Here is a 14,549-nt window from a genome sequence, read left to right as displayed (position 1 = left end):
ACAAAAAATATCCTCTACATTTATCAAAAAGTGATCAACTTATGAAACACTGTTCATTTTTACAGGTTTAAAGTAACAATTTTATTTTAAACATGTGAAATAGTCACTTCTTTCTGAAAAAAAATTTAACAAAAATGTGATTGCTCATGTTTTGGTATTAAAATGAACTGTGAGCTAGAATTGTAAATAACTCATTTTCAGCTGATGAAATAGTAATTCACCCTTTATTAATTTTGTGGACATAGTGGAGATGGGCTACTTATGATAATCATTTATTGGACTTATAAATAGACTTCTCGTAGTTGTTTGATACGAAAATGGGACTTGTTTCTCCTTACCAAATGGAGAACCTTCAACTTACACACATTCTTTACCCTTTGGCCTTAACAGTGTCGTTGATACTCTCATGGCTATTTTATCACTCTATTCGATCCAAGGCAAAGACGCCACCTGAGCCACCTCGGTTGCCTATCATCGGTCACCTTCATCTCCTCTTTGGACCTGACCTACTCCACATAAAGCTAGCCAAGCTAGCTGAAAAATACGGCTCGGTGATGCATCTCCAGGTCGGGGTCCGACCCATGCTAGTAATTTCTGACCCCAAGACAGCCAAGGAGTGTTTCACCACAAACGACCGTGCTTTTGCATCTCGCCCTCGCCTCTCGGTTGGTAAGATCCTCGGTTACGAGTTCACACTCATTCCTTGGGCTCCTTATTCCTCTTATTGGCGTGAACTTCGACGTATAAGTAATACGGAGCTGTTCTCGACAAGTAGAGTCACGAGTCTTTCTTTTGTTCGAGATGATGCAACACGTAACCTCGTCCATGGGATTCTTGAAAGGTCTTGTGATGGTGTTGTGGAGATAAGGGAGCACTTATTGTGTTTTTTGATGGGTACTGTATTTCAATTGTTAGGGTTAGGACTTGAGAAAGAGGAGATGAAGGAGCTTGTGAAGTTGGTGGAGAAGGCGTTTTACTATGGTGGGATACCGGTTTTGGGTGATGCTTTCCCTTGGTTGAGGTGGTTCGACTTGAAAGGAGTAAAACGTGCTATGACTCAGATCGCCAAGGAGATTGACTCGGTGACTCATCTTTTGCTTGATGAGCGAGTTAAGATGGTGGGGTCAGATGGTTTCTTAAATGGGATCATGGCTGTGGAGAAATTAATTGCTACTCTCCCCACAATTACACCAGAACGGAAGAATTCCATGATCATATCACTCGTAAAGGTCAGTCTATTTTTTTTTCTTCTTTGGAAAATTCTCATCTACAACGTGGTTGGACATCAACTGTCCAGCGAACAGTAGAATTGATAAGGTATTCCGAAGAAAACTGACCCTAACTTAGGGCCACTCTCAGTGATTTGTTCCAAAAATTACATGGTGCATGTGGAGGGAGGGGACTGCAGGTGGGCCCGGATCCTCCGCAGTACATTTTTTCCTGTAATTCACTGTAGTAACCTTCCAATAGTAGAAAGATCATGTTAAAAGTTAGAAAAACTAACACATCAATCATGTGTTGATTGTTAAAGCCAATGGGCCTAACTCATCCTCACAAAATTGGCTTGCAAGAAGAGGGTTGCCCCCGCTTTATACATTGCACCTCCCAATAGTACCCGGGCAATATGGGACTATTCTAACACTCCTCCTCAAAGCTAGAGCTGGAGACACTCAACTCTCCCCCTTCACGCATAACCCTACCTATCCCTAAGGTCACCCGCTCCGATACTATGTTAAACAATCCAGATAAACAGAGAAAAAGATGAGGTTACTGTTTCATTGATTTTACGTGATACAATTGAATACAAAAAGATAATATAACCTAAATACAAAGAGACTATATATAGGTTAAATCAAAGGAAACTGAAAAGATTATTCTACCCTTAATAAACAATAAACAAAACTCTATATTTCTTAACATTGATCATATGATGATTTGAAAAAAAAAAAAAAAAATTGTTAAAAAAACTATTTTTAAAACCTAATCTATGAGTTTGAAAATGAACGGCAAAAAAACTCTAGAATTTGATAGAAGGTATTTTCATGTTTTTCCCTAGTGGTGAAGTTTCAACCGTCTAACACCACTACAAGGAACTGCAAGGACGAAGTAGTACTAGAGAGGATCCGCTCACACATCGATTCCAAAATAAGGAAGAAACTGATCCCTGCCTTATTAAGAAAAATGGGAGCCATTGACAAGCTAATATTAAAATTTGAGAGTCAGGTGATCTTTGTTTTCAAAGCCCTTGCTTTGACCTCAAAGAGATTTTCGTTTTTTGTTTTGATTTTTTCATGATTTCTTTGTAATCTCATCCAAGACACAAACCCCTTAGACCCCTTGTAGAAAATGATGGATTAATTTAGAGTCGTGATAAAATGACTCCCCCACGTGGTAAACTTAATCGTCTCTCTTGATGTGGAGGGTGAAAACATGACTTCCCGTCAAAACTTGACTTCCCTGCTGCTACGTCAGACCACCAAAAATAAAATAAAGAATAAAAACCGAGCATGAGTTCTTCAGATCTGAAGAACCCTTCTTCCTCATTTCTTCGTCTTGCTCGTCCAGATCTGATCATAGACCAGCCACCAAAAAGAAACGCCAACATTATTCTTCCCCATTTCGTCTCTTCTTCTTCTTAAAAAAAACCTGGATTGTCTTCTTTCCCATTTCCTCTTCTTCCTCATTCAGATTCAGAATGGGCTCTTCAAATCTAAAGATCCCACACTCGATTTTTTATTTTTGGTGGTCTCACGTGGCAGGGAAGTCAAGTTTTCACTCTTCACGTGGGGGGAGTCGATTGAGTATGCCACATTGAGGAGTCATATTATCACGACTCATTAATTTATGAGTCGTGATAATATAACTTGTGAGGTGGCATTCTCAAATGACTCCATGACATGACAAGTTTAGGCACCGTAGATTTGAATGCCTCGAGATACACGATTGCACTTCCCCATAAAAAGTGTATCCCGAGAAAATCGTGTATCTCGAGGCATGCAGATCTACAGTTCCCAAACTCGTCCAGGTCATGGAGTCATTTGAGTATGCCACCTGGTGAGTCATAGTATCAGGACTCTTAATTTAGTAAGGGTTTTGTTAACATGTGCCTTAAGGACATACATTAAGTTGCATTAAATACACCTTCAAAATAAGCATCTGAGGGTACTTTTTGGTAAAAAAAATCTTTTGAGGGTAGTTTTGGTAGGAAATTCAATCAATCGTAATCTTTAATAAAGCTTAATGGTGCCCTTAGGACACATGTTAACAAAACCCATTCATTAAAGTACATGAAAATACAGAAAAAACACATAACACGGTAAATGCTCTTTAGGCAAAAAAAAAAAAAAAAGTATTTTGTTTTCATCTTTGTTGAATATTTGAGTTTATTTAGACATTTCCCTTCACATTTTGGTGAATATTTGAGATGCACTTGAGTTTTCAAACTTATGACATGCCCCTAGACCTAGGACTTCATTAATAAACTAATGACAAATGACTTAAATGCCCCCCCGCATCAATCTTTACGAAGAAAAAAAACAACCATTGATTTTTCCACTAAATATCTATCAATTTCAAACTTTTAAACCACTATTATGATACTATATTTTTTTATGATAATTCAACATGATCCTCAATCCATGTTTCCAAAACCCTTGATGATTCTACCCAAATTCAATCATCTTCTTCTTCTCCAAAAATCCTATCTTGTGCTTGAGGTTAATTTGATAGTTAAGTTAGATAATATCTTATGATTGAAGACAAGCATTTTTTTAACCCTAGATATTGAAGATGACTAGTTTGGGAAGAAAAAAACAATAGTTTTTGACTCTATGATGAAGATGAGGACATTTAAGTTAAATTTCTTTAGTCTATTCGAGAAGTCCAAGGTCAGTTGAAATGCATAGTGGGTATCTCCAATTATTAATGTTCACCAAAATGAGAAGGGTTTTATTTAAATCACCCAATTTTTCAAATGGTGATTTTTCTTTTTGGCCTTCTTTGATCCTCAAATGAAACCTGTTTGATTAATTAGGTGTGTAGATTTTTCTAATCTCAAATAATGTTTGATGCATAACATCATACGTTAATGTTTGGTTAAGATGGTTGGAAAAGCATATGTTTTATTACAGTTTAACACCGGTTCAGAAACTATTATGATAATTGGGTCCAATTTACTTGATGGAGATCGACCTAAGACGTTGACATTGAATCTGGGAAGAGTAAAATGGCCAGGGTGACGAAGACTTTCGTCTAAATTATTATACATTCACCTTAAAAAATATTTCAATCCTCAAATCAATCTTATCATATTTATTTGTATATTTTTGGTTATAAGCATTGATGAAGAAATGGATTTACTAATGTCAAACATAATTTGAAATTTTGCTAGTAGAACTACCTCAAGTTGGAAAGTCTAAAGAAAATAGACCATATCATGAATTAGTTGAAAGTACTATAAAGATAATTAAGAGCTCAAGGATTTAAAAGTCCTAGGAGAACCCTAATTTTCCCCCCACGTTTAGACCTAACTATTGCATTTATCTGTGTCGGTGATTGGAATATGTATCTAAACATAGACTATGATCTTTGCAACTATGGATACTACATCCATCGCTATGGAATGGACCCTTTCTGAGCTTCTCAACAATCCTGAAGTTCTTCAAAAGGCACAGAAGGAGATAGACATGAAGATTGGAGAGGAAAGAAGGGTAGAGGAGTCAAATTTGGAAGATCTACCTTACTTGCAAGCTATCATCAAAGAAACCCTACGACTTCACCCTCCAGGCGCCCTACTGGTCCCACACGAGTCGATTGAGGATTGTGTGGTCAATGGGTTCAAGATTCCACGTGGCACAAGTTTGATTGTGAATGCATGGAAGATCCATAGGGATCCCAAGTATTGGGAAGACCCTCTCAAATTCTTACCTGAGAGGTTTATCAAAGGGAATGGATCCAGTTCAGAGGTTGATCTAAAAGGCCAACATTTTCAGTTCATACCCTTCGGAGCTGGACGAAGGGCCTGTCCTGGAATGTCTCTTGCTCTTTCCATCCTCCATTTATCCATTGCTAGGTTGATCCATGGATTCAAGTGGGAGATCCCACCTTCTATAGCTAATGTCGACATGACTGAGGGACCAGGTTTCTCTACCCTTAAGGCAATCCCCTTAGAAGCTTTAGTCGTTCCAAGGATTGCCGCCAAATTATATGTTTAAGTTTAATGGGTTGGGTTGGTGAACATGATATAAGGCGTCGCTATAGACAAAATGGATTGTAGCTTCGTTTACCATACCCAAGCTTTGTTGTCATCATCATTGTTGTTGTTGTTGTTTGTTGTTTGTTGTTGTTTGTATTCAAGCAAGGGGAAAGTGGGTTCAATGTGTTTGGACTTTGGAACCCTGGTCGTCTAAGAAATGCAGCACACCTTACCAACTTAGCAAAGTCGGCACATTGTTGTTGTTGTTGTTAGTATTTGAAGTTATTGTTTTTAAGAATAATTAAAAGAGATTTAATAGAAGCACCACGTCCACCAAGATAATCAGCTGCCTTATTCGCTTGATGCCAATAAAATTCGCAATCACAAGAAGAAAACCTGGAAGATATTTCTCTTATATATATCACAGAAAACCTGAGTGCATTTCCAAGACAAATCAACATCTTGCAAGATACTTCTAATAAGATAGGCCAAATCTGAACTTATAGTGTCTTGTGGACGTTGTTTTTTCTGAGCAAAACTCAAAGCCTCAAGGATACCCTTAAATTAAATAGCAATAATACCAGTTTCATCACATCTACTCCAGCCACCAAGTTCTTGTAGCAGTCTATGGGCCTCACAAAACTGACTTGTAAGGTGACGATTGCCCTAGATTTATATATAGCCCAGGGTCATAATACCCAGGCGATGTGAGACTATTGCTTGCACTCCACCTCATGTGGGCCTAACTCATCCTCACAAAACTGGCTTGTAAGGTGAGGATTGCCCTAGGTTTATATATAACCCAAGGTCATAATACCCAGGCGATGTGGGACTATCGCTTATAGTTCTTACCCGAGAGGTTTATTAAAGGGAACTGATTCAATTCAGAAGTTGATCTAGATAGCTAGCATTTTCAATTCATACCATTTGGAGCTGGACGAAGGGCATGCCCCAGCCTGTCCCCTTGGTCTTTCCATCCTCCATCTATCCATTGCGAAGTTGATCCATGGGTTCAAGTGGGAGATCCCACCTTATATGTCTAGTTAAGTTTTTTGAATGAAAAATTAATTGTTTTCTTTTATTCTAATTGGTTAGTCCCACAAAAGAGCTTTAATGGCATTATTTACTGATAACAATTCTTCTTGGTCAACCTTTCTTTTCAGTTTTTGTATTATATAAAACTCCTTTATATTATGGATTTTAAAACAATTATTTATTCTACAACTGACCTTTTAACAGAGACATTGTATACACTTTAGAAGCGTTTTTTCTAATAAATTATTGTGGGTGTACACCTGTTAAGCTTTGGTTTTAATACTCTTTGTTCTTATAAAAGGAGATTTTCTAGGGCTTCAAAAGCATAACGAAATTAACTTTTCTAGAGCCTCAAGAGCAGCAAAAGAGCTATTCTATAATCCCTTTTCTTCTTCTTCTATCTTCTATATCTATATACACAAGTTCCATCAGCTTCTTTACTTTGAGTTTTCTTCAGTCGGATTATAAACCAATATCATAGAGTTCATTGGGGTTTTCTACGACATTGTTGGTCTAAGAAAACCGGGTTGTTGAACCCTAGGAAGTGTTCGCTTGAAGCCTACAACAACAACTGATTTAGTACAGAAGGGCGATTTTATTGTGCTCATTACTTGTTGAATTAATTGATAAAGGTACGTAGTATCTTGCTTTTTTTTTTTTTTTGTGTTCTGTTTAAGAATTAAATCTGAAGTTTTAGAAATACTTTTTTAACATGTCTCACATCGACTTGATGAGGGGTCAGGTTTCTCTAATCCTAAGGCAAATACCTTAGAAGCTTTAGTCATTCCAAGGGTTCCCATAAAATTATATGTTTAGCTAAATACAAATAAGCCTTTGTTGTTGTTGTTTTCAGTATTTGAGTTTATTATTGTTGTTGTTTTCAGTATTTAAGTTTATTGTTGTAGTTGTTATTGTTTTCAGTATTTGAGTTTATTTTTATTGTTGTTGTAATGGGTGACATGCATTATGTATAGCATTTTTCTTCCTTGAAATATAACTTTTACTCATCGTTATCGTTGGATTTTGAAAGTTATGCTTAGTATTGGTAAGAAATAGCACATGTAATGGACCATGTAATCATACCTTTATTTTCTTAATTATTAATTATTAGTAGGGATGTGCACCGTCCAAGCCAATATATTGTCAAGGCAGTTCCATGGCTAATATTACGGGTTATTTGGCTGTTTAGAAATGAGGTGATTTTTTAAAATTTTCATGCCTCTAAGTTTAGAATATTAAATATTTGTTAATGATTGAAAGAAATTGATCTTATTTGAGTTCCAAAAAACATATCGATCAAATGTAGTAGAATTAGCTTAGCTTGATTGATTTGTCCTACCTAGGTTTTCCTCAAACCCTCCATCAATCCATAAACATATTCAGATTGTGTGGAAGAGGCTTAAGCTAGATTGGATTAAAGTAAATGTTGTTAGTTTAGCAAAGTAAAGCCAGGTAGCCAGTGGGAGGATTTATAATCAAAGATAGTTGTAGGATACAAATAACATGGTAGAATGCAGAGCTCTCTATCTGAAGGACTAAAACTAATAAATAATTTTAGAAGAATGAAGGTTATCAATGAGTCCGACTCTATGTTATTACTGAAGGATTTGAAATTAAGGTTCAAATTTTCAGTGGAAGCTGGATACATCAAAGATGGATTACGATAAAATGTAGGTAAGCATTGCAATTAGAATACAATAATTTTTATTATTTTTTTGTTTTGCCAAGTGAATAGAATAATAGTATAATAATCAAAAATCAAAAATATTATTCAATTATATAATTAATTAACATGAAATCTTAAACCTAGAATAAGCTTCAACTATTAAAACATATGTGTATCTTGCAACTATGTAAGATGATTTAACTTAATATATGGGACATATGTAATAATAATAAATTTTCAAAATATGGGTTAGAGATTTTGGATTGAGCTGATTTTTTGTGAAGGTGATCTCTATGATGAGATGAGAAGATCATCCTAAAAAAAAATCAGTCAAATCTGAAATTTCTAACCCCTTCAAAAGTGATTTAGAATGTGGATCGTCGATTTTTGACCAATAATTTGTAAACCATTTTTTTATGGACTTACAAGTTTTAGATTGAACTGATTTTTTGTGAGGATGATCTTCTCATCGTACAGACCATCCTCACATAAAATCAGCTCAATCCAAATGTGAAGAATAAAATACAGTTGTGATATTTCCCAGTCATAGCATTAGTGCCTAAAAGTGCAACCGTGCTATGAATATGAGACCAGTGAAAATATAAGTAAACTATGAATCATAGTGGAGCCATTATTATATCTTTCAAGCTACAATTTGTTAAATAAAATATATTTATTTCTTAAAAGGGTCGGGATCTGTCGACTCATGAAGAATGGTTCACGTGAAAACACATGATCCCAACCATTTAGATATAAAAAGAAAATCCAATATTTGAGATTTATGCGTATCTTGATGACACACATCTCGTAGATATATACTTATCCCAAGAATAAATCTCAACCATCTGATTTTGTGTTTAAATAGTTGGGATCATGTGTTTTTTCCATGAGTCAAGAGATCCTGACCTTTCTTAAAATTATCATCTGTAAATTGTCAAAGAGAGTTATATTTTATGAGAGATAGTAAGCGTAATCACAAAATTCTCTAAATCTTCCTAAAAAAATCGTAAAGTTCTTCGAATAACATACTACCCAATTAAATCAACAAATTAATTGGTGATTTATTGATCAATCACAAAATTTGATAACATTTTTACTTTTTCACTCTCAAGAAACTTCAACATTCAAATGTGAAGAATAAAATACAGTTTTAATGGAGGTTGGAGAAAATGGGTTTTGATAATAAATCCAAAAACATCATTTGTATATTCCTCAAAATTTTCCAGATTCTTCTCCCAAAAAAAAAAAAAAAAAAAAAATTCTCGAATTTATATGAATTAACCGAATTGAACCTCCGTCAATTAAGTCCAAAATCCGACTTTGTTACCATGACAGTAAGTAGTGATGGGATAAGGAAAGCAGGGGCCTACGACCAAATTGAATGTGGCCCTCGCTCATCCTACTCATTTTATAATGAATCACAATCAGGTAAGGTGTTTTGGTGTTGAGTTGCATGTTTTGGGTGTAGTTTAAAACTCTCCGTGCTCCTAATCAAGCCATTTTCCACATGGCACAGAGTCCAATGTGTTTAATTTCCCATAAGAGCATCGAATGTTATTATAGGAAAGAGATACAATTCTTAATCATGACTCATATATAACATTCGAAAGGTGCTTTACATCATAAGATATTTTTTAATTTAGCCCTCGCACTCTTGTAGGTCTCACCCTATTTTAACAGGCTTAAGACCAAGGCCTGACCCAAGTCTCTTGGTGGACACTTTTTAAGGAAAACAAAAATAAACTGGTGTGGCACTCTTGGAAGATGACAAAGTTGAGTCATGACAATCTGACTACCCCACCTGCGTACTCAATCAACTCTCTCAACATGATAAGTTCAGGAATTGTAGATCTATATATCTTGGGATACATAGTTCCCTCAGGATACACGCACTTTTTATGGGGAAGTGAAGTAGTGTATCCCGAGACGTATAGATCTACGATTCTCGAATTTATCACGCCAGGAGAGTCGACTGAGTATCACAATGTGAAAAAAGCCCAAATTTGGTGATCTTGGGCCGTCAAATTTCATAAAATTCAAAGGACCAAGAGGTCGAATTTTCCATTGTCAATTTTTTTTTTTTTCGATGGGCCGAAACTGTCAAATGAATGAAGGATGGGAGAAATTCGACAACTCTAAGCCGTCAAATCTGGAAACATCAAGAATTTCAACGGTCCTAGACCGTCAAAATTCAGTTTCTAAAATTCGTGGGCCTTGGCCCGTCAATTTTTTTTGTCAATTTTTCCAATTTTCACGTAGTGTATGCCATGTGGGGTGGTCATATCATCACGTTTCAACAAAGTTTTAGCCATGTGCAGACCACCAAAAAGGTGTAAAATTTTAACTTGAAGAAGAGCATCCACATGGTTGATCTAGCATGTAAATGTTCACGTGGAAAATTTAATAGTATGCATAAGGAAGCAGATCCTCTGTAGCACACGGTTCTTGTAGCACCTATAACACAAATCTAACGGATGAGAGAGAACTATAGTGGAAAAAAAAATTTTAACATCTCAACTCTTGTGATCATGATTTAGATCTAATTATAAAAATAAAAAAAAATCAAAAAGCAGTTGTTTACATCTAAAGATCCATGTCTTTGAAAATCCACGGACCCAATATTTCAAGTGTTGGGTCTAAGTGTAAGGATGATGCAGCACTCTTTCAACCGTTGGATCTATGCTACAGGGTGCTACAGGAACCGGGTGCTACAAAGGATTAGCTTTTGTATAAATGTCGGCAAATATTTTACCACGTCAGCATCTCATGTGGCAAGAAAATCATTTTAATTAAAAAGTATATCTGTATTGACAGTCCAGGTATTTGATAGTAAATTATAGTATCACCAATGAGACTGAGATGGTAAAGAATTGGCCTGGTGATTTAAATGCACTTAGAATATACAATCGGCACAAAAAGACCTTTGGTTTTTCTTTCCAACATCAGTCATCGTTAATCACTTAAGTAAATGTTTTTACCTTCATCTTCAATTGTAAGATTTTATCTACTTTGACCTTCAAACCTCAATAACAAGATAGGATTTCTAAATGAGTAGATGTCGATAAAATTTTATTTGAGAAAATTACGGGTTTTCTGTGAGGGATTTAGTTGAGGTTGAAAATGATGCATTGAACTTTGAAGATGGGGTTGAATAGGTTAAAATAAGAGAAAGTTACTTAATGAACTTTCATGGGTGGATTTCTAAAACACCCCTACTTTTCATGGTAACTTTGATTGTCGAGTTAGTAAACTTTTTAATTGGTGAGATCGATTATTCAAATTAATTGTCAAGATCAAACACTCAAATCATTAAGAAAACTTTTTGAGCCAATTGTCGAGCTCGACCTTTTACAGTCATCAGGATTCAAAATTAAAATCATCTATCTCGGTGTTGAACATGAATCATTGATATTAACAATTCAACTTGTTGAGATTGATCTTTTACAAAGTCGTGATAAATTAATGATTATACATCGTTGATCTCACTATTCAGAAATGAATCATTTAGATCAACATGTCAAAACATCGGGATCAAAGATTTGAATGGCTCATGACAATGGTTTGAATCATTGACCTCAACAATTTAAGTTCGATATTTTATAGTGGTGAGGGGCCTCTAAGAAAGAAAGATTTTATTAATTGGATTATTAAAATGCCATCCCAAAATTCAGGGTGCATTGAGAAATACATTCCTATTGCAAGGCCTATTAAGTAATTTTCTCTCATCAAAATCCTTGATTGCTTAAGCAAAATGAAAAATGAGTAATTTTCCTTTAAAACAATAATTAATCATATGGTTCAAGACGTTGAAGATGACATATTTTGGGGAGAAAATTTAGGATTTTTCGTTAGAGGTTGGAGATGAGGATATTTCGATCATTTTACAATAATCTATTAGAGAAGACCGAGATCAAGGAGGGCATTTTATCAATTTGAAAACATAGAAAAATATCTCAAATATTTATTAAAACATGGAGAGCTATGATCTCTAGGGAGCAAGTTATTAAATTTTGATTTCGATGTCTATTTTAGTCAGCTTCGAAAAGGTAATATTTCGATCAATGTGGAAATCAATACACTTCAAGGAAATAATAGAAATATTGTGGAAGTTTTCATTAAAAGTATAGAAAATTATAAAATAAACAAAGAATTAATACTCTTAACTCATCAAACTACAACAAAAAATAATATCAATTGTGAAAGTGAAGATTTATAGTTTTGCCATATGCTAGCGCAAGTATCTGAGAGACCAACACCTAAACAAATATATGCTTCATGGAAACGAGAATAATAATCTACCATTAATTATAAGCTTCATGTAAACACGAATAATAATGTCACATTAACAACGAACATTTTAATCATAAATTTTATCTTTTAAATATGGATGAATAAGTTATTAATATATTTAGCTAATTAGAACATGGATAATTGAATGTGTATATATAATTAATTATATGAATAGTTCGTTCAAAATTTACTATTCATCAAAATATTTCTATCGAAGAATTGTATTTTTATTTTATTTTTAAAGATGATCATTTTTGTGGACACAAAAATTTGCAATCCACGATCCCCCTCAAGATCCCAATTTCAACTAAAAAAACTCCCACAAACAAATCACACAAGTAACAGAAAAAAAGATGGTTAGGGGAAGGTGTCTATGTCTGATGGTTCGACGGAACCATTCCATTATAATTCATACCTCAATATTAAATGATTTTTCCCATTACATTATAGCCCTTGGGCATCTTATCCCTATCCCTATTTCAAGATCCCTTTTGCAATGGTTCTCCCCTTTTAAGTAGATAAAAATTCTCCATCCAAAATTTAATTCTAATCTAATCCTGATTAAATTTTAACTATCTAATCATTTTTTATCTAAATAAGATAATTATTCACAGGGAAAGAATCATTTTATATTGTGAGGCTTTCCCTAACTAAATCTGATCTGATTTTGATAAAATCACATGGCATAATAAATATATGAATAATGATAATGTGACACCAAAACCTAGCATACTTCCCCATACACTCCTAATGTATTGATTTTTTTTCATCGGGATACACAATTGCATATATTTATGGGGATGTGATGTTGTGTATCTTGAGGAAATTTTATGGTTCTATCACAGGCCACATTAGGAGTGTACAGAGGAGTATGCCACATGGGGTTGTCAGATTATCACGACTTCAAATATATATATCTTTGATGTATATATCCATATACGTGTTGATTTGCGCAATACAAGGAGTCCTTATAGAGTGCTGATTTTCTAAATCAATTTGGTAGAATAACCTAAAACTCACCGATGTGACATGTGTAAGAAATGTAGATTTTTTTTATCGGGATACACAAATGCACATGTTTATGAGAATGTGCAATTGTGTATCTTAAGGGAAAGAATTACGGTTTTTGCACATGCCATGTCGTTGAATTTTTTTAGTTATTCTGTCAAAGTTGAGTTAGGAAATCATTACACATCCATATATGAGTGATTTCATCCCTCTACAATTTCAACCGTAATTTAGTATTCATCGAAATATTTTGTTAAACAAATAATTATTTTTATTGAAAATAAAATATAAAGAAAGTATTAATTAAAATTTTCATGCAAATGTTAAAATACATATTTCCTTGAAGAAAATATGTCAAAGTCTAATGCCATACTAGAAAGTAGAAAGTAAACTCATCCCTAAGAAATCTAATTAGGATTTTATTAACATGTGGGGGTATTTTTCTTTTCTTTAAAAAAATATTTTAATGCACTTTAATGTGTGCCCATAGATCATCACCAACACAGCACCCCCTACTTATACTCATAATTGTGTCTTTTAGGTATTAGTAATTGTGGGCATCCATGCGATTGGAGTTATCCATAACTATTCTCTTTAAATTATCTAAAATGTTTTTTTCCATTCCCAGTCGGTGGTTGGACGTGAAGTGTCCAACGTCATTTCATCTTAGACAAATCCCAAAAGCTGAACAGTCGGTGTGGTGTGGAAAAGTAATTGCCAGCTGCAGAAAAGAGAAGCAGACAAAGCAGTTTCTGCTCTCCAACTGCCCCTAATGCTTCCGTACAAGAGACAGATGACTGTCTACCTGTCTGAGAGGACGTCTTCCTTATACCCATACCTTTAGATTATCCTCGATATTATAAGTAAAAATCATATGTAAATCTAACGTTCAAAATATATCCACGTGTTACTCAAGCACGCATCATTTTCTTCCCTAATATACAGTCCCAAAAATAGAATCTATAATCGTAAGACACGTGGGCGGTTCAAAAAGATCATGATGACGTCGAGACTAAAGTCAAACGGTTCAAACCGTATCACGTGAGATTCTTACAGCCTGTTGTGGGCCCCATCTTACGTGGATAGCTTTTGTCTCGGTTAAAAAATTGATATTATTTTAAGCGTGAATGGGTTGATTTGAACCGTTGATTCGACTGATTGAAACTATGGGATTTGGACCACAGCTGTAAAACTGGAAGTTTAGTCAAAAAGAGTGAGCTCCAAGTTGTCGTTATTCAAATGTTAGGATAAGAGAGGGAGTACAGGAATGTTTTACTATTCGTTTTTACTTGAATGACATAAATGCCCTTGGAATTTCTCTAAATTGTTAATAGACGACAACTTGGGCTGATGTTC

General features: G+C 34.7%; 1 pseudogene across 1 annotated transcript; it reads left to right on the top strand.

Moving 5' to 3' along the window:
* The first annotated feature begins 296 nt into the window (after positions 1–296).
* LOC147403734 (xanthotoxin 5-hydroxylase CYP82C4 pseudogene) lies at positions 297–5,228 on the top strand (annotated as a pseudogene). The gene is made up of 2 exons (XR_015177191.1): positions 297–1,229; positions 4,578–5,228. The product of XR_015177191.1 is annotated as a xanthotoxin 5-hydroxylase CYP82C4 pseudogene (transcript).
* The last annotated feature ends 9,321 nt before the right edge of the window (positions 5,229–14,549 follow it).

This window comes from Akebia trifoliata, chromosome 4, assembly GCF_017979445.1.
Source record: "Akebia trifoliata isolate Shusen 1 chromosome 4, ASM1797944v1, whole genome shotgun sequence".
NCBI classification, from domain to species: domain Eukaryota; kingdom Viridiplantae; phylum Streptophyta; class Magnoliopsida; order Ranunculales; family Lardizabalaceae; genus Akebia; species Akebia trifoliata.
This window is presented reverse-complemented; position numbering and strand designations above follow the sequence as displayed.